Raw genomic sequence first — 6,285 nt, forward strand, 5'->3', positions numbered from 1 at the left:
CCCCCCTCACACACCCTCTGTCCTCACTCCCCCCCCACACCCTCTGTCCTCACTCCCCCCCACACACCCTCTGTCCTCACTCCCCCCACACACACCCTCTGTCCTCACTCCCCCCACACACACCCTCTGTCCTCACTCCCCCCACACACACTCTCTGTCCTCACTCCCCCCACACACACCCTCTGTCCTCACTCCCCCCACACACCCTCTGTCCTCACTCCCCCCCACAAACCCTCTGTCCTCACTCCCCCCACACACACCCTCTGTCCTCACTCCCCCCACACACACACCCTCTGTCCTCACTCCCCCCACACACACACCCTCTGTCCTCACTGCCCCCCACACACACCCTCTGTCCTCATTCCCCCCACACACACCCTCTGTCCTCACTCCCCCCCCACACACCCTCTGTCCTCACTCCCCCCACACACACACCCTCTGTCCTCACTGCCCCCCACACACACCCTCTGTCCTCACTCCCCCCACACACACCCTCTGTCCTCACTCCCCCCACACACACCCTCTGTCCTCACTCACCCCACACACACCCTCTGTCCTCACTCCCCCCCCACACACCCTCTGTCCTCACTCCCCCCCACACACCCTCTGTCCTCACTCCCCCCCACACACACCCTCTGTCCTCACTCCCCCACACACATCCTCTGTCCTCACTCGCCCCAACACACACCCTCTGTCCTCACTCCCCCCACACACACCCACTGTCCTCACTCCCCCCACACACACCCTCTGTCCTCACTCCCCCCACACACACCCTCTGTCCTCGCTCCCCCACACACACCCTCTGTCCTCACTCCCCCCCCACACACCCTCTGTCCTCACTCCCCCCACACACACCCTCTGTCCTCACTCCCCCCCCACACACACCCTCTGTCCTCACTCCCCCCACACACACCCTCTGTCCTCACTCCCCCCGCACACACCCTCTGTCCTCACTCCCCCCACACACACCGTCTGTCCTCACTCACCCCCACACACACCCTCTGTCCTCACTCCCCCACACACCCTCTGTCCTCACTCCCCCCACACACACCCTCTGTCCTCACTCCCCCCACACACACCCTCTGTCCTCACTCCCCCCACACACACCCTCTGTCCTCACTCCCCCCACACACACCCTCTGTCCTCACTCCCCCCACACACACCCTCTGTCCTCACTCCCCCCACACACACCCTCTGTCCTCACTCCCCCCACACACACCCTCTGTCCTCACTCCCCCCACACACATCCTCTGTCCTCACTCCCCCCACACACACCCTCTGTCCTCACTCACCCCCCACACATCCTCTGTCCTCACTCCCCCCACACACACCCTCTGTCCTCACTCCCCCACACACACCCTCTCTCCTCACTCCCCACACACACCCTCTGTCCTCACTCCCCCCACACGCAGCCTCTGTCCTCAACCCCCCCACACACACCCTCTGTCCTCACTCCCCCCACACACCCTCTGTCCTCACTCCCCCCACACACACCCTCTGTCCTCACTCACCCACACCCACCCTCTGTCCTCACTCCCCCCACACACACCCTCTGTCCTCACTCCCCCCACACACACCCTCTGTCCTCACTCCCCCCACACACACCCTCTGTCCTCACTCCCCCCACACACACCCTCTGTCCTCACTCTCCCCACACACACCCTCTGTCCTCACTCCCCCCACACACACCCTCTGTCCTCACCCACCCCACACACACCCTCTGTCCTCACTCCCCCACACACACCCTCTGTCCTCACTCCCCCCACACACACCCTCTGTCCTCACTCCCCCCCACACACACCCTCTGTCCTCACGCCCCCCCCCACACACACCCTCTGTCCTCACTTTCCCCACACAAACCCTCTGTCCTCACTCCCCCCTACACACACCCTCTGTCCTCACTCCCCCCACACACCCTCTGTCCTCACTCCCCCCACACACCCTCTGTCCTCACTCCCCCCACACACACCCTCTGTCCTCACTCCCCCCACACACACCCTCTGTCCTCACTCCCCCCACACACACCCGATGTCCTCACTCCCCCTGCGAACACACACAGCCTCTGTCCTCACTCACCCTGCGAACACACACAGCCTCTGTCCTCACTCCCCCTGCGAACACACACAGCCTCTGTCCTCACTCCCCCCACACACAGCCTCTGTCCTCACTCCCCCCGCACACACCCTCTGTCCTCACTCCCCCCACACACACCCTCTGTCCTCACTCCCCCCGCACACACCCTCTGTCCTCACTCCCCCCGCACACACCCTCTGTCCTCACTCCCCCCCACACACACCCTCTGTCCTCACTCCCCCCACACATAGCCTCTGTCCTCACTCCCCCACACACACCCTCTGTCCTCACTCCCCCCACACACACCCTCTGTCCTCACTCCCCCCACACACCCTCTGTCCTCACTCCCCCCACACACACCCTCTGTCCTCACTCCCCCCGCACACACCCTCTGTCCTCACTCCCCCCCACACACACCCTCTGTCCTCACTCCCCCCACACACACCCTCTGTCCTCACTCCCCCCACACACAACCTCTGTCCTCACTACCCCCACACACCCTCTGTCCTCACTCACCCCCACACACACCCTCTGTCCTCACTCCTCCCACACACACCCTCTGTCCTCACTCCCCCCCCCACACACCCTCTGTCCTCACTCCCCCCCACACACACCCTCTGTCCTCACTCCCCCCCACACACACCCTCTGTCCTCACTCCTCCCACACACACCCTCTGTCCTCACTCCCCCCCCACACACACCCTCTGTCCTCACTCCCCCCACACACACCCTCTGTCCTCACTCCCCCCACACACACCCTCTGTCCTCACTCCCCCCCCACACACCCTCTGTCCTCACTCCCCCTGCGAACACACACAGCCTCTGTCCTCACTCCCCCCGCACACACCCTCTGTCCTCACTCCCCCCCACACACCCTCTGTCCTCACTCCCTCTGCGAACACACACAGCCTCTGTCCTCACTCCCCCCACACACACCCTCTGTCCTCACTCCCACCCACACACCCTCTGTCCTCACTCCCCCCACACACATCCTCTGTCCTCACTCCCCCCACACACACCCTCTGTCCTCACTCCCCCCACACCCTCTGTCCTCACTCCCCCCACACACACCCTCTGTCCTCACTCCTCCCCCACACACCCTCTGTCCTCACTGCCCCCCACACACCCTCTGTCCTCACTCCCCCCCACACACACCCTCTGTCCTCACTCCCCCCCACACACCCTCTGTCCTCACTCCCCCCCCACACACCCTCTGTCCTCACTCCCCCCACACACACCCTCTGTCCTCACTCCCCCCCACACACCCTCTGTCCTCGCTCCCCCCACACACACCCTCTGTCCTCACTCCCCCCCACACACACCCTCTGTCCTCACTCCCCCCACACACACCCTCTGTCCTCACTCCCCCCACACACACCCGCTGTCCTCACTCCCCCCACACACACCCTCTGTCCTCACTCCCCCCCACAAACACCCTCTGTCCTCACTCCCCTCACACACCCTCTGTCCTCACTCCCCCCACACACACCCTCTGTCCTCACACCCACCCACACACACCCTCTGTCCTCACTCCCCCCACACACACCCTCTGTCCTCACTCCCCCACACACACACCCTTTGTCCTCACTGCCCCCCCACACACACTCTGTCCTCACTCCCCCCCACACACACCCTCTGTCCTCACTCCCCACACACACACCCTCTGTCCTCACTCCCCCCACACACACCCTCTGTCCTCACTCCCCCCCCACACACACCCTCTGTCCTCACTCCCCCCCCACACACACCCTCTGTCCTCACTCCCCCCACACACACCCTCTGTCCTCACTCCCCCCCACACACACCCTCTGTCCTCACTCCCCCCCACACACCCTCTGTCCTCACTCCCCCCACACACACCCTCTGTCCTCACTCCCCGCACACACACACCCTCTATCCTCACTCCCCCCCCACACACCCTCTGTCCTCACTCCCCCCACACACCCTCTGTCCTCACTCCCCCCACACACACCCTCTGTCCTCACCCCCCCCCCCACACACCCTCTGTCCTCACTCCCCCCACACACACCCTCTGTCCTCACTCTCCCCCACACACCCTCTGTCCTCACTCCCCCCACACACCCTCTGTCCTCACTCCCCCCACACACACCCTCTGTCCTCACTCCCCCCACACACACCCTCTGTCCTCACTCCCCCCCACACACACCTTCTGTCCTCACTCCCTCATACACACCCTCTGTCCTCACTCCCCCCACACACACCCTCTGTCCTCACTCCCCCCACACACACCCTCTGTCCTCACTCCCCCCCACACACACCCTCTGTCCTCACTCCCCCACACACACCCTCTGTCCTCACTCCCCCCACACACACCCTCTGTCCTCACTCCCCCCCACACACACCCTCTGTCCTCACTCCCCCCCACACATACCCTCTGTCAATACTCCCCCCCACACACCCTCTGTCCTCACTCCCCCCTACACACACCCTCTGTCCTCACTCCCCCCACACACCCTCTGTCCTCACTCCCCCCACACACCCTCTGTCCTCACTCCCCCCACACACACCCTCTGTCCTCACTCCCCCCACACACACCCTCTGTCCTCACTCCCCCCACACACACCCGATGTCCTCACTCCCCCTGCGAACACACACAGCCTCTGTCCTCACTCACCCTGCGAACACACACAGCCTCTGTCCTCACTCCCCCTGCGAACACACACAGCCTCTGTCCTCACTCCCCCCACACACAGCCTCTGTCCTCACTCCCCCCGCACACACCCTCTGTCCTCACTCCCCCCACACACACCCTCTGTCCTCACTCCCCCCGCACACACCCTCTGTCCTCACTCCCCCCGCACACACCCTCTGTCCTCACTCCCCCCCCACACACACCCTCTGTCCTCACTCCCCCCACACATAGCCTCTGTCCTCACTCCCCCACACACACCCTCTGTCCTCACTCCCCCCACACACACCCTCTGTCCTCACTCCCCCCACACACCCTCTGTCCTCACTCCCCCCACACACACCCTCTGTCCTCACTCCCCCCCGCACACACCCTCTGTCCTCACTCCCCCCCACACACACCCTCTGTCCTCACTCCCCCCACACACACCCTCTGTCCTCACTCCCCCCACACACAACCTCTGTCCTCACTACCCCCACACACCCTCTGTCCTCACTCACCCCCACACACACCCTCTGTCCTCACTCCTCCCACACACACCCTCTGTCCTCACTCCCCCCCCCACACACCCTCTGTCCTCACTCCCCCCACACACACCCTCTGTCCTCACTCCCCCCCACACACACCCTCTGTCCTCACTCCTCCCACACACACCCTCTGTCCTCACTCCCCCCCACACACACCCTCTGTCCTCACTCCCCCCACACACACCCTCTGTCCTCACTCCCCCCACACACACCCTCTGTCCTCACTCCCCCCCCACACACCCTCTGTCCTCACTCCCCCTGCGAACACACACAGCCTCTGTCCTCACTCCCCCCGCACACACCCTCTGTCCTCACTCCCCCCCCACACACCCTCTGTCCTCACTCCCTCTGCGAACACACACAGCCTCTGTCCTCACTCCCCCCACACACACCCTCTGTCCTCACTCCCACCCACACACCCTCTGTCCTCACTCCCCCCACACACATCCTCTGTCCTCACTCCCCCCACACACACCCTCTGTCCTCACTCCCCCCACACCCTCTGTCCTCACTCCCCCCACACACACCCTCTGTCCTCACTCCCCCCACACACCCTCTGTCCTCACTGCCCCCCACACACCCTCTGTCCTCACTCCCCCCCACACACACCCTCTGTCCTCACTCCCCCCCACACACCCCTCTGTCCTCACTCCCCCCCCACACACCCTCTGTCCTCACTCCCCCCACACACACCCTCTGTCCTCACTCCCCCCCACACACCCTCTGTCCTCGCTCCCCCCACACACACCCTCTGTCCTCACTCCCCCCCACACACACCCTCTGTCCTCACTCCCCCCACACACACCCTCTGTCCTCACTCCCCCCACACACACCCGCTGTCCTCACTCCCCCCACACACACCCTCTGTCCTCACTCCCCCCCACAAACACCCTCTGTCCTCACTCCCCTCACACACCCTCTGTCCTCACTCCCCCCACACACACCCTCTGTCCTCACACCCACCCACACACACCCTCTGTCCTCACTCCCCCCACACACACCCTCTGTCCTCACTCCCCACACACACACCCCTTT

Source organism: Somniosus microcephalus, unplaced genomic scaffold, assembly GCF_052327205.1.
Source record: "Somniosus microcephalus isolate GS21.2 unplaced genomic scaffold, FLI_Smic_1.0 unresolved_chr1, whole genome shotgun sequence".
NCBI classification, from domain to species: Eukaryota; Metazoa; Chordata; class Chondrichthyes; order Squaliformes; family Somniosidae; genus Somniosus; species Somniosus microcephalus.